This window comes from Cherax quadricarinatus, chromosome 26, assembly GCF_038502225.1.
Source record: "Cherax quadricarinatus isolate ZL_2023a chromosome 26, ASM3850222v1, whole genome shotgun sequence".
Classification (NCBI taxonomy): Eukaryota; Metazoa; Arthropoda; class Malacostraca; order Decapoda; family Parastacidae; genus Cherax; species Cherax quadricarinatus.
The window spans coordinates 6,426,063-6,441,473 of NC_091317.1; positions in this window are offsets into that span (position 1 = coordinate 6,426,063).

The window sequence follows — 15,411 nt, forward strand, 5'->3', positions numbered from 1 at the left end:
TTGCTTCACTGGTATTGCCCCGCTAGTATGCAACTGGTATTGCCCCATTGGTATTGTAACTGGTATTGTTCCACTGGTATATATGTAACTAGTATTGCCCCACTGGTATTGTAACTGGTATTGCCCCACTGGTATATGTAACTGATATTGCCCCACTGGTATTGTAACTGATATTGCCCCACTGGTAAATGTAACTGGTATTGCCCCACTGGTATTGTAACTGGTATTGCCCCACTGGTATTGTAACTGGTATTGCCCCACTGGTATTGTAACTGATATTGCCCCACTGGTATATGTAACTGATATTGCCCCACTGGTATTGTAACTGGTATTGCCCCACTTAACCAAAGTGTAAGTTGAATAACTGCAAAAAAAAAAATCACTGATGTCCCACATCAAAATCCTTGAAAGGATTTAAGAAGCAACATTGCCAATAACGTGGAATCACAATTGTTACACAACTCAGGTCACCATGGGTTCAGAACTGGTCCTTCATGCCTCTAGCAATTTCTAGACCATTACGAAATGCTCTTGGATGCACTGGAAGACGAAAAACGCTGATTGTGGTGCATCCGTTGGACTTCATGCGACTAAAACAAACAACCTGGTTGATCACGTCTTCCACAGAGAGGCCTAGTCTAGGACCAGGTCTGAATTGATGGGGGATGCCTGGAGTCCCTCGATCTGTCCTCTCCGGAATGTAGGTGATAACGGTACATCATAATCTACACACTGTAATCAATCCGTGTGTAAGTAAAATGCCTGGCAGACGGTGCAAAATACCTTCAATAAAAAGCTGGAGTGTAATGGGTACACTAAATAGAACGACTGTAGGAGGACCTAGACTTGTCATCACCCTCCCTCCATGCATATGGGTAACTGTCAACAAACCTTCAGTTGTCTTCAATCGAAAATTAAGCTTAGTCGATCATGCCAGCAACCAGGTCTGGACTGGGACCGGGCCGCGGGGGCGCTGATACCCCCGAAGCAACTGCAGCTAACCTACCGGTAAGAAAGCGGCTGTGTAACAAAAAAAATCCATACATCATTATACAGCTGCATAATACTGTATATTGTATAATACTGTATAAGACAACAGAGATCAGTTAACTAATCTGTGTGTCAATACATCGCAGTTTTAGAAGTGTAGTGAAGACATCACCTCAACACGAACTTCTCGGTAAACAATGTCGACCTTCGTGTCTACCTTGTTGCGGGTCCTGCTTTACTACCCTTAGGGCCTAGTCTCCTGGTCAGGGTCTCTTGTCCATGTACTGGCTAAAAGCTGGCCAGAGCCCTTAGGGCCAAGAGCTTGTTAGTGATCCCTCAGGGCCCCAGCTCTTAGAGAGTCCTCTCGTTGATGCCTTGGCCAGTAACTGGTCAGCAGCCTCTCAGAGCCAAGAGTTTATTGACTTCTCAGGGTCAATATGTTAGGGACCCTAAGGGTCAATAATATTTTAGGGACCCTAAGGGTCAAGAGCAAGTCAGGGACCCTCAGGGTCAAGAGTAAGTCAGGGACCCTCAGGGTCAAGAGTAAGTCAGGGACCCTCAGGGTCAAGAGTATGTTATGGACCCTCAGGGTCAAGAATAAGTTAGGGACCCTCAGGGTCAAAAGTTAGGGACCATCAGGGTCAAGAGTATGTTAGGGACCCTCAGGGTCAAGAGCTAGTTAGGGACCCTCAGGGTCAAGAGTAATTTAGGGACCCCTCAGGGCCAAGAGTATGTTAGGGACCTCCAGGGTCAAGAGTAAGTTAGGGACTCTCAGGGTCAAGAGTATGTTAGGAACTCTCAGGGTCAAGAGCAAGTTAGGGACCCTCAGGGTCAAAAGTTAGGGACCATCAGGGTCAAGAGTATGTTAGGGATCCTCAGGGTCGAGAGTATTTTAGGGACCCTCAAGAGTTAGGGACCTTCAAGAGTATGTTAGGAACCCTCAGGGTCAAGAGTTTGTTAGGGGGCCCTCAGGGTCAAGGGTATGTTAGGGACCCTCAGGGGTCAATAGCAAGTTAGGGACCCTCAGGGTCAAGAGTAAGTTAGGGACCCCTCAGGGCCAAGAGTATGTTAGGGACCCCCAGGGTCAAGAGTAAGGTAGGGACCCTCAGGGACAAGAGTAAGTTAGGGACTCTCAGGGTTAAGAGTTGGTTAGGAACTCTCAGGGTCAAGAGCAAGTTAGGGACCCTCAGGGTCAAGAGTAAGATAGGGTCCCTCAGGGTCAAGGGTAAGTTAGGGACCCTCAGGGTCAAAAGTTAGAGACCCTCAGGGTCAAAAGCTAGGGAACCTCAGGGTCAAGAGTATGTTAGGGATCCTGAGGGGTCAAGAGTATTTTAGGGACCCTCAAGAGTTAGGGACCTTCAAGAATATGTTAGGGACCCTCAGGGTCAAGAGTTTGTTAGGACTCTCAGGGTCAAGAGTTTGTTAGGGGCCCTCAAGGTCAAGAGTATGTTAGGGACCCTCAGGGTCAAGGGTAAGTTAGGGACCATCAGGGTCAAGAGTATGTTAGGGACCCTCAGGGCCAAGAGTATGTTAGGGACTCTCAGGGTCAAGAGCAAGTTAGGGACCCTCAGGATCAAGAGTAAGTTAGGGACCCTCAGGGTCAAGGGTAAGTTAGGGACCATCAGGGTCAAGAGTATGTTAGGGACCCTCAGGGCCAAGAGTATGTTAGGGACTCTCAGGGTCAAGAGTTTGTTAGGGGCCCTCAGGGTCAAGAGTATGTTAGGGATCCTCAGGGGTCAAGAGCAAGTTAGGGACCCTCAGGGTCAAGAGTAAGTTAGGGACCCCTCAGGGCAAGAGTATGTTAGGGACCCCCAGGGTCAAGAGTAAGTTAGGGACCCTCAGGGTCAAGAGGAAGTTAGGGACTCTCAGGGTCAAGAGTATGTTAGGAACTCTCAGGGTCAAGAGCAAGTTAGGGATCCTCAGGGGCAAGAGTAAGTTAGAGATCCTCAGGGTCAAGGGTAAGTTAGGAACCCTCAGGGTCAAGAGTATGTCAGGGACTCTCAGGGTCAAAAGTATGTTAGGGACCCTCAGGGTCAAGGGTATGTTAGGGATCCTGAGGGTCAACAGTATTTTAGGGACCCTCATGAGTTAGGGATTTTCAAGAGTATGTTAGGGACCCTCAGAGTCAAGAGTTTGTTAGGGACTCTCAGGGTCAAGAGTTTGTTAGGAGCCCTCAGGGTCAAGAGCAAGTTAGGGACCCTCAGGCTCAAGAGTAAGTTAGGGACCCTCAGGGTCAAGAGTAAGTTAGGGACCTTCAAGGATGCAATTAAGGGTCTGATGACAATTTCTACATTTGCTTGAAGGTAAGTTAATTGTTTGGCTATTAAAGAACTTCCGGGGGTCACCGCCCCCGCTATTTCTACTAGCAGCAGGCAAAACACCAGAGCGCGGCTGTTTAAGAACAGACACTAGGAACTTACCAAGATCGTTCTAGAAAACCGCCAGGGGGTCTGTGGTGATTCCCCTTATGTAAGAAGGTTGTTGAAGAGTCTTGGCTATTTTACATTCGATGTTTCTGCTCAAGTGGATTTATATATTCCTGGCCTTCAAGTCCAGTTTATAACTGTTCTTGAAACTGTGCATATTTTCTTCCTAGAAGAACTGAGTGACAGAACCCTACGACTTGGTCACATGGGCTCCAGGGTGAGCGTGGGAAGTGGTAGTGATAGTGGTGTGACCCCTGGAGTGACCTGTTTCTTGCCAGGTCAGGAGGTCATTGCAAGGTGACTCCTCACTCACCCCTGTTACTAGAGGATCCCCCTCTGGAGGACAGAGAGAGAGAGAGAGAGAGAGAGAGAGAGACAGAGAGAGAGAGACAGAGAGACAGACAGACAGACAGACAGACAGACAGACAGACAGACAGAGAAAAAAAAAGTCTAATTATACAGATATGTTATCTACAAAAAATTCTTGAATTTAATTTGAAAGTGTTATGTGAGAAGAGTCACATAACCCACCATCTCTACGTTACCTCAACACCCCCCTCCCCTCTCCAGCTCTACTGGACCTCAACACCCCCCTCCCCTCTCCACCTCTACTGGACCTCAACACCCCCCTCCCCTCTCCAGCTCTACTGGACCTCAACACCCCCCTCCCCTCTCCACCTCTACTGGACCTCAACACCCCCCTCCCCTCTCCAGCTCTACTGGACCTCAACACCCCCCTCCCCTCTCCCCCTCTACTGGACCTCAACACCCCCCTCCCCTCTCCAGCTCTACTGGACCTCAACAACCCTCCTCCCCTCTGCAGCTCTACTGGACCTCAACACCCCCCTCTCCTCTCCAGCTCTACTGGACCTCAACACCCCCCTCCCCTCTCCAGCTCTACTGGACCTCAACAACCCTCCTCCCCTCTCCAGCTCTACTGGACCTCAACACCCCCCTCCCCTCTCCAGCTCTACTGGACCTCAACACCCCCCTCCCCTCTCCAGCTCTACTGGACCTCAACAACCCTCCTCCCCTCTCCAGCTCTACTGGACCTCAACAACCCTCCTCCCCTCTCCAGCTCTACTGGACCTCAACACCCCCCTCCCCTCTCCAGCTCTACTGGACCTCAACAACCCTCCTCCCCTCTCCAGCTCTACTGGACCTCAACAACCCTCCTCCCCTCTCCAGCTCTACTGGACCTCAACAACCCTCCTCCCCTCTCCAGCTCTACTGGACCTCAACAACCCTCCTCCCCTCTCCAGCTCTACTGGACCTCAACAACCCTCCTCCCCTCTCCAGCTCTACTGGACCTCAACAACCCTCCTCCCTTCTCCAGCTCTACTGGACCTCAACACCCCCCTCCCCTCTCCAGCTCTACTGGACCTCAACAACCCCCCTCCCCTCTCCAGCTCTACTGGACCTCAACTCCCCCTCCCCTCTCCAGCTCTACTGGACCTCAACAACCCTCCTCCCCTCTCCAGCTCTACTGGACCTCAACAACCCTCCTCCCTTCTCCAGCTCTACTGGACCTCAACACCCCCCCTCCCCTCTCCAGCTCTACTGGACCTCAACAACCCTCCTCCCCTCTCAAGCTCTACTGGACCTCAACAACCCTCCTCCCCTCTCCAGCTCTACTGGACCTCAACAACCCTCCTCCCCTCTCCAGCTCTACTGGACCTCAACAACCCTCCGCCCTTCTCCAGCTCTACTGGACCTCAACAACCCTCCTCCCCTCTCCAGTTCTACTGGACCTCAACAACCCTCCTCCCCTCTCCAGCTCTACTGGACCTCAACAACCCTCCTTCCCTCTCCAGCACTACTGGACCTCAACAACCCTCCTCCCCTCTCCAGCTCTACTGGATCTCAACAACCCTCCTCCCCTCTCCAGCTCTACTGGACCTCAACAACCCTCCTCCCCTCTCCAGCTCTACTGGACTTCAACAACCTTCCTCCCCTCTCCAGCTCTACTGGACCTCAACAACCCTCCTCCTCTCTCCAGCTCTACTGGACCTCAACAACCCTCCTCCCCTCTCCAGCTCTACTGGACCTCAACAACCCTCCTCTCCTCTCCAGCTCTACTGGACCTCAACAACCCTCCTCCCTTCTCCAGCTCTACTGGACCTCAACAACCCTCCTCCCCTCTCCAGCTCTATTGGACCTTAACAACCCTCCTCCCCTCTCCAGCTCTACTGGACCTCAACAACCCTCCTCCCTTCTCCAGCTCTATTGGACCTTAACAACCCTCCTCCCCTCTCCAGCTCTACCTGGAGTTTACCTGGAGAGAGTTCCGGGGGTCAACGCCCCCGCGGCCCGGTCTGTGACCAGGCCTCCTGGTGGATCAGAGCCTGATCAACCAGGCTGTTGCTGCTGGCTGCACGCAAACCAACGTACGAGCCACAGCCCGGCTCTACTGGACCTCAACAACCCTCCTCCCCTCTCCAGCTCTACTGGACCTCAACAACCCTCCTCCCCTCTCCAGCTCTACTGGACCTCAACAACCCTCCTCCCCTCTCCAGCTCTACTGGACCTCAACAACCCTCCTCCCCTCTCCAGCTCTACTGGACCTCAACAACCCTCCTCCCCTCTCCAGCTCTACTGGACCTCAACAACCCTCCTCCCCTCTCCAGCTCTATTGGACCTTAACAACCCTCCTCCCCTCTCCAGCTCTACTGGACCTCAACAACCCTCCTCCCCTCTCCAGCTCTACTGGGCCTCAACAACCCTCCTCCCCTCTCCAGCTCTATTGGACCTCAACAACCCTCCTCCCCTCTCCAGCTCTACTGGACCTCAACAACCCTCCTTCCCTCTCCAGGACCTCAACAACCCTCCTCCCCTCTCCAGCTCTACTGGACCTCAACTCGCCTCACCTTTCCAACTCTTCTGGACCTCAACCCTCCTCACCTCTCCAGCTCTACTGGACCTCAACCCTCCTCACCTCTCCAGCTCTACTGGACCTCAACCCTCCTCACCTCTCCAGCTCTACTGGATCTCAACAACCCTCCTCCCCTCTCCAGCTCTACGGGACCTCAACAACCCTCATCTGCTTTTCTCTCCAGCTCTACTGGATCTCAACCCTCCTCACTTCTCCAGCTCTACTGGACCTCAACCCTCCTCACTTCTCCAGCTCTACTGGACCTCAACCCTCCTCACTTCTCCAGCTCTACTGGACCTCAACAACCCTCCTCACCTCTCCAGCTCTACTGGACCTCAACCCTCCTCGCTTCTCCAGCTCTACTGGACCTCAACATCCCTCCTCACTTCTCCAGCTCTACTGGACCTCAACAACTCTCCTCACCTCTCCAGCTCTACTGGACCTCAACAACTCTCCTCACCTCTCCAGCTCTACTGGACCTCAACAACTCTCCTCACCTCTCCAGCTCTACTGGACCTCAACAACCCTCCTCCCCTCTCCAGCTCTACTGGACCTCAACAACCCTCCTCCCTTCTCCAGCTCTACTGGACCTCAACAACTCTCCTGACCTCTCCAGCTCTACTGGACCTCAACAACCCTCCTCACCTCTCCAGCTCTACTGGACCTCAACATCCCTCCTCACTTCTCCAGCTCTACTGGACCTCAACAACTCTCCTCACCTCTCCAGCTCTACTGGACCTCAACAACTCTCCTCACCTCTCCAGCTCTACTGGACCTCAACAACTCTCCTCACCTCTCCAGCTCTACTGGACCTCAACAACTCTCCTCACCTCTCCAGCTCTACTGGACCTCAACAACTCTCCTCACCTCTCCAGCTCTACTGGACCTCAACAACTCTCCTCACCTCTCCAACTCTACTGGACCTCAACAACTCTCCTCACCTCTCCAGCTCTACTGGACCTCAACAACTCTCCTCACTTCTCCAGCTCTACTGGACCTCAACAACTCTCCTCACCTCTCCAGCTCTACTGGACCTCAACAACTCTCCTCACCTCTCCAGCTCTACTGGACCTCAACAACTCTCCTCACCTCTCCAGCTCTACTGGACCTCAACAACTCTCCTCACCTCTCCAGCTCTACTGGACCTCAACAACTCTCCTCACTTCTCCAGCTCTACTGGACCTCAACAACTCTCCTCACTTCTCCAGCTCTACTGGACCTCAACAACTCTCCTCACTTCTCCAGCTCTACTGGACATCAACAACTCTCCTCACTTCTCCAGCTCTACTGGACCTCAACAACTCTCCTCACTTCTCCAGCTCTACTGGACCTCAACAACTCTCCTCACCTCTCCAGCTCTACTGGACCTCAACAACTCTCCTCACTTCTCCAGCTCTACTGGACATCAACAACTCTCCTCACTTCTCCAGCTCTACTGGACCTCAACAACTCTCCTCACTTCTCCAGCTCTACTGGACCTCAACAACTCTCCTCACTTCTCCAGCTCTACTGGACATCAACAACTCTCCTCACTTCTCCAGCTCTACTGGACCTCAACAACTCTCCTCACTTCTCCAGCTCTACTGGACCTCAACAACTCTCCTCACTTCTCCAGCTCTACTGGACCTCAACAACTCTCCTCACCTCTCCAGCTCTACTGGACCTCAACAACTCTCCTCCCGTGAAAACAACCACATGACCCACAAAGAAAGAGGGTGGAGGGGGGTGATGTAGGATCGAAGAGGGAAGGTGTCAACTTGACTCCACATTAGTGTCTTGTCCAAGACATTTATATGACCTTTCCAACACTTGTCACATTTCACACCCGGGAGGTAACGTGTAGGGAATGCCGGGGAGGGGAGGGGAGGGGAAAAAACTAGATGAGGGTAGGGGTTCTACGAGGGGGTAGAGATTAATTGGTTTGGTAATTGGGTTGAATTAAATCTTGGTTAATAAAGACATTAAAGAAGCGCGTGACTTTCCCTGTCTCCTAATATCATGTACATTTCTCCACTATAATCAACCTCGTCCATTATTACCATCACATTTGCTTTGTCTGTTGCGTAAGGTGAAGTCCAGGAGCCTTAATTCATGGTATAACTTAACAAATCTTTGAGGACAAAGCGAACGCGATAGTAATTATGGACAAGGTAGATTATAGGGGAAAAATAACATATTAGAAGACTGAAACTGACGTGGCCATTGTGTCTTCACTTGTGTGGTACAATGACTCAGGCTGACCTATTAGGATTTCACTTATTTCTTCATTGTCATCTGCGCATAAATCTCCTTCGAATAGATTATTATTATAATCAAGTGGGAAGCGCTAAACTCGGAGGATTATACAGCGCCTGGTGGGGGGGATCTGGAAGGCATTCAGGCTTAATTCGGGGAACTGGAGCACAGATCCAATTCCCTAAATCAAGAGCCCCTCACCAACATCAAGGAACCTTCCTTGAGGGGCCTTCGAATAGAGAACCAACACTTAAAGATGTTTTAGGTTTGCATTTTGCACATGGGAAAAGCCCTAAATGTTTTTCACAAGATTCTTAACTTTAGTTTATGTGCTATATTTCTCGTAAGTTTTTTCTTGTATTATTATCGACTTTGGAACAGTTCAGCCAACCTCTGTTGTTCTGTACTCTTCTAGATTTTCTCCCTATGCTACACAGGCCTTATATACATCACGACTCAGCTTTTCCATACATTGTTGTAGGTTAAGAGTGCTCAGGATGGTGTCCCAGGGAATGTTTGTTAGTTCATTGTTCATGTCATCCCAGTCAACTCTTGGAGTGTTGAAAATGAGTGAACATCTCGCCTGCTGGCTGTCTCTTGGCTTTTACCCAGATAAACTGATGCTTGTTTACACTTCAGTTAGGTTGTGGTCAGAGTTTATTGTACGCGAGATTGTTACGTCTCGGAGTACTTTCTTATTGTTTGCGAAGAGCGAATTTTCACCAGGGAAGAGGGTGTAAGGGAGGGGTGTGCGAGGGAGGGGGTGTGAAAGAAGAGGGTGTGAGGTAGGGGGTGTAGGGGAACATAAATTCGTATGTTTTATTTAGCAAAACTTGATACATCAGCAGTGTGCTGCTAACCTATTCTGTATGATAGTTACACAGTGGGAACAAAAGATATGTCTCCTTGTCATATTCCATCATGCAGAATGATGCTCACACAAACTGTTGAAACCTGTCAGCAGGAACTGGAAGGACATCAGTAGCATCAGACTGAACTGGGACACTTCAGTAGTGCCAGTCTGAACTGGGACACTTCAGTAGTGCCAGTCTGAACTGGGACACTTCAGTAGTGCCAGCCTGAACTGGGACACTTCAGTAGTGCCAGCCTGAACTGGGACACTTCAGTAGTGCCAGCCTGAACTGGGACACTTCATTAGTGCCAGCCTGAACTGGGACACTTCAGTAGTGCCAGCCTGAACTGGGAAACTTCATTAGTGCCAGCCTGAACTGGGACACTTCATTAGTGCCAGCCTGAACTGGGACACTTCAGTAGTGCCAGCCTGAACTGGGACACTTCAGTAGTGCCAGTCTGAACTGGGACACTTCAGTAGTGCCAGTCTGAACTGGGACACTTCAGTAGTGCCAGCCTGAACTGGGACACTTCAGTAGTGCCAGTCTGAACTGGGACACTTCAGTAGTGCCAGCCTGAACTGGGACACTTCAGTAGTGCCAGTCTGAACTGGGACACTTCAGTAGTGCCAGTCTGAACTGGGACACTTCAGTAGTGCCAGCCTGAACTGGGACACTTCAGTAGTGCCAGTCTGAACTGGGACACTTCAGTAGTGCCAGCCTGAACTGGGACACTTCATTAGTGCCAGTCTGAACTGGGACACTTCAGTAGTGCCAGCCTGAACTGAGACACTTCAGTAGTGCCAGTCTGAAATGAGATACTTTAGTAGTGCCAGCCTGAACTGGGACACTTCAGTAGTGCCAGCCTGAACTGGGACACTTCAGTAGGGCAATGAGGATATCGTCAAATATTCCATTAACGATATCCTCATTGCTGTACGTGAAGGAGATAGAGAGTGGGGGAGAGGTAGGATAGAGTGGGGGAGAGGTAGGATAGAGTGGGGGAGAGGTAGGATAAAGAATGAAGAGAGAGGCTCACTGGGCAAGGTATTTAATGTACAAGTAACTACGTACCTCTATAAAATCACTTATTTTTACTCGCCAAACAGTAGTTCCTGGTGGTGGTGGTGCCTCGTCTCCAGTGTCCAGTGTGGTAATATTTATGTTTCCAGGGATTGTATCCTAACTGCTTCCTCCTCCACACCAGCACAACAGTCTACCACTCTTTATTAACAAGCAAACTGTAGCATTTCACAATTTTTTTTTTTTTTTTTGGTTCTCATTTCGTAATTTAGAGTTTTTCTTCTCTGTTAAGAATATTATGATCTTTTTGCATGTATTTTATCGTGTGTGTGTGTGTGTGTGTGTGTGTGTGTGTGTGTGTGTGTGTGTGTGTGTGTGTGTGTGTGTGTGTGTGTGTGTGTGTGTGTGTGTGTGTGTGTGTACTCACCTAATTGTGGTTGCAGGGGTCGAGATTCAGCTCCTGGCCCCGCTTCTTCATTGATTGCTGCTAGGTCCTCTCTCTCTCTCTCTCTGCTCCATGAGGTTTGTCATACCTCGTCTTAAAGCTATGTATGGTTCCTGCTTCCACTACATCACTTGCTAGGCTATTCCACTTCCTGACGACTCTCTGACTGACGAAATACTTCCTAACATCCCTGTGATTTGTCCGAGTCTTCAGCTTCCAATTGTGACCCCTTGTTTGTGTCCCCTCTCTGTAACATCCTGTCTCTGTCCACCTTATCTATTCCACACTGTATTTTGTATGACGTTATCATGTCTCCCCTGACCCTCATGTCCTCCAGTGTCGTCAGGCCGATTTCCCTTAACCTTTCTTCGTAGGACATTCCCCTGAGCTCCGGAACTGGCTTTGTTGCAAACCTTTGTACTTTCTGTAATGTCTTCACGTGCTTGACCAGGTGTGGGTTCCAAACTGGTGCTGTATACTCCAGTATGGGCCTGACGTACACAGTGTACAGTGTCTTGAACCATTCCTTACTAAGGTATCGGAACGCTATTCTCAGGTTTGCTAGGCGCCCATATGCTGCAGCATTTATCTCCGCAGACGTGCTCGGTGGTATGGTCGCCCCTAGATCTTTCTCCTTGAGTGAGCTTTTCAGTCTTTGTCCACCTAGCCTATACTCTGTCTGCGGTCTTCTTTGCCCTCCCCAATCTTCATGACTTTGCATTTGGCGGAGTTGACTTCGAGAAGCCAGTTGCTGGACCACATGTCCAGCCTGTCCAGGTCTCTTTGTAGTCCTGCCTGATCCTCATCTGATTTAATTCTCCTCATTAACTTCACATCTTGTGTGTGTGTGTGTGTGTGTGTGTGTGTGCGTTTATACTAACCCGTTGGTGTTAACTTAAAGGGGGCCCACCTCTGACCCATCAATTTAACTGAACGAGATCACTTGCTCACAGCTTCGTCGGTCCTGTCGAAGCTGGTCTTCAAAACAGCTCTGTACGGTGGCTGAAGATATATTTCCTGACATCTCTGTGGTTCATTTGTTACGTAATTTTCCATCTGAAGGCTGAGGTAGTGGATGTGGTGAGCGTTACAGGAGGAGTTGTGGTAATGGGAGGTCACTACAGGGGTGGTGGTAGAAAACCTGGGGAGGGGATATGGCGAACAGTTGGGGAGGGTTGTGTTGGAGAGATGATGGTGAAATAATGGTGGGGAGAGATGGTGGTGGAATAATGGTGGACAGGAATTGTGGTGGAGGGTTGAGGGGCGTAATGCTGGGGTGTCGGTGACCGGTGACGGAAAAGGCACCACAGGGGGGTCATATTAAGGGTCAACTAATGGCTCAGGGCCAAGTGGTTCACCAATGAACCTCGACACCATTCACGACTATATATGTAGTGAGGGTAAGAGCACAGGCACTCTGTGACTGCCTGTAGCAGACTGCATGGACACGCAACAGCTGGCTTCTTCAACGTCAAGTGAGGGTACGGTTCAGTCAGAAATTACAAGTTTTGTGAAGTAAATGTAGATAGACTCAGAACCTTCATGAACGTAAATTTTTATTTAGGCTTCCTACATAACTTAGCATCTTACCGAAGGTTCTACATAGACATAGAAATTTACTCAGGATAAACATTACATTCATTACGTAGATATTGTGTATAAATAAAATCAAGATAACTCGGGAAATTTGATGTGATTAATTTCCACTGAGATCATTATGTTAATCCTGAGCTTATTTCCGTGCTTGTAAACCATCCTGAAATTGTCACTCAAACAGTCGACTAACATCCAGGTACCTATTTACTTTTAGATGAATATGGGCAGCATCCGGGTCATCAGGAGACTTGCCTAGAATGTCAGCCACATGAGTGGACTAACGTCCAGGTGCCTATTGACAAATGAATAAGGAAAACTGGTGAAATTTGAAGTGCTTCTTTGTTTTGCTGATTAGGTTCTGTGCAGCCTCAGTGGCCGTTGGCTGGGTCAGAAGGATGCTGATCACGTTGACTGTTGAGGTGTCCGACAAGAAAAGAGGTGACCACACCAAACGACAACATCTGACCACAACCAACTCCACCACCTGACCATAAACACTACCACCTGATCACAGCCGCAAAAAAAAAAAAATATCAGAAAATCTGCGAGAAGGAAATAGGGACATTACAAGAGAGTCAAAGAGGAGTACACCAATATGTACTGGACACACGACGCCAACATAAGAAGAGGTGAGGAGACTACTGAGGGATCTAAGTACCTTGAAGGGAATGGTATCAGATATTTGGGTTCTAAGAAAGGGAGCAGGAGCAATATTTAATTAAGAAAGGGTACAGACAGGAAGTATTAAACTATAGAAGGTGTCACAGACATGCATAGCATGCAAGCTTACAGAGATCATCAGAAGATCCGTGGAGGACGTGGAAGAGAACTTTCTCATAATCAGTAACCAGCAAGTTTTTAAAGATGACAAATCTTGTCAAACAACAATACTGCTAGAGTAACAAGATAACAGAAGTAAGACAAGAGAAAGAGAGAGGTTGGTGGAATGCATATTTTTGGACTGTAAGAAGGTTTTTGATAGAGTACTGCACAAAAGAGTGGGAGTAAACTTAGGGTAGGCAGGAAGGCATTACACCGGGTCAAAGAATACTTAAGAGGAAGGGAAGGAGAGATATATCATAATCTACACTTGGAAAATCTTGGAAGGAATGGTCCCAAATCTGCACACAGAAATCACTCCCTACGAAAGTAAAAGACTGGGCAGGCGATGCAAAATTCCGCCAATAAAAAGTAGGGGCGCCATTGGTACACTAAGAGAAAACACCATAAGTGTTCGGGGCCCAAAACTGTTCAACAGCCTCCCATCAAGCATTAGGGGAATTGCCAATAAACCCCTGGCTGCCTTCAAGAGAGAGCTGGACAGATACCTAAAGTCGGTGCCGGATCAGCCGGGCTGTGGCTCGTACGTCGGACTGCGTGCGGCCAGCAGTAACAGCCTAGTTGATCAGGCCCTGATCCATCGGGAGGCCTGGTCATGGACCGGGCCGCGGGGGCGTTGATCCCCGGAATAACCTCCAGGTAACCTCCAGGTAAGGAAACAACGACCGATTGTCGGGGAAGAAGTGTCGGAGTGGTTCAGTGTGACAGGTGGAGTAGGACCTGTGCTATTTCTCGTGTATGTTAATGACAATGATAGAATTTTTTTTTTATAGTAATGTCCAGGGTTCATTACCTGGACCTCAGCAATGAGAGTCGCTACTCTCACCGCTGGGCAACGGCGACCAGTGCGAAGAGATAGTACGAGAGGCATCCCTGTTTACAGATACAAAATTAATATTGAGCGTACAGACAGGAAAGGACCCGGAGAGACTAAAAACAAATGTGGACAGTCTGTAGGATTGATATTACCAATGGTTATTAGAATCTAAATTTAGCAGATGCATGGTTATGAATAATAATAATATGTAATTCAGTTAATTGCTGAACGTAAAATTATAGAAATTGGTGACGGGCGAAGATGGAAACATATGCAATACCAAGTACTCACCTATTTGTGATTGCAGGGGTCGAGTCACAGCTCCTGGCCCCGCCTCTTCGCTGATTGCTACTAGGTCCTCTCTCTCCCTGCTCCATGAGCTTTATCATACCTCGCCTTAAAACTATGTATGGTTCCCGCCTCCACTACGTCACTTTCTAGGCTATTCCACGGCTTGACTACTCTATGACTGAAGAAATACTTCCTAACATCCCTTTGATTCATCTGAGTCTTCAACTTCCAATTGTGACCTCTTGTGTCTGTGTCCCTTCTCTGGAACATTCCGTCTTTGTCCACCTCGTCTATTCCGCGCAGTATTTTATATGTCGTTATCATGTCTCCCCTGACCCTCCTGTCGTCCAGTGTCGTCAGGCCGATTTCCCTCAACCTTTCTTCGTAGGACAATCCCCGTAGCTCTGGGACTAGTCTTGTTGCAAACCTTTGCACTTTCTCTAATTTCTTGACGTGCTTGACTAGGTGTTGATTCCAAACTGGTGCTGCATACTCCAGTATGGGCCTGACGTAAATGGTATACAGAGTCTTAAACGAATCCTTACTGAGGTATCGGAACGCTATCCCTAGGTTTGCCAGGCGCCCGTATGCTGCAGCAGTTATCTGATTGATGTGTGCCTCAGAAGATATGCTCGGTGTTATACTCACCCCCAGATCTTTTTCCTTGAGTGAGGTTTGCAGTCTTTGGCCATCTAAACTATATTGTGTCTGCGGTCTTCTTTGCCCTTCCCCAATCTTCATGACTTTGCATTTGGCAGGGTTAAATTCAAGGAGCCAGTTGCTGGACCAGGCTTGTAGCCTGTCCAGGTCTCTTTGTAGTCCTGCCTGATCCTCATCCGATTTGATTCTTCTCATTAACTTCGCATCATCTGCAAACAAGGACACTTCTGAGTCTATCCCTTCCGTTATGTCATTCACATATACCAAGAACAGCACAGGTCCTAGGACTGACCCCTGTGGAACCCCGCTTGTCACAGGCGCCCACTCTGACGCCTCGTCACGTACCATGACTCGTTGTTGCCTCC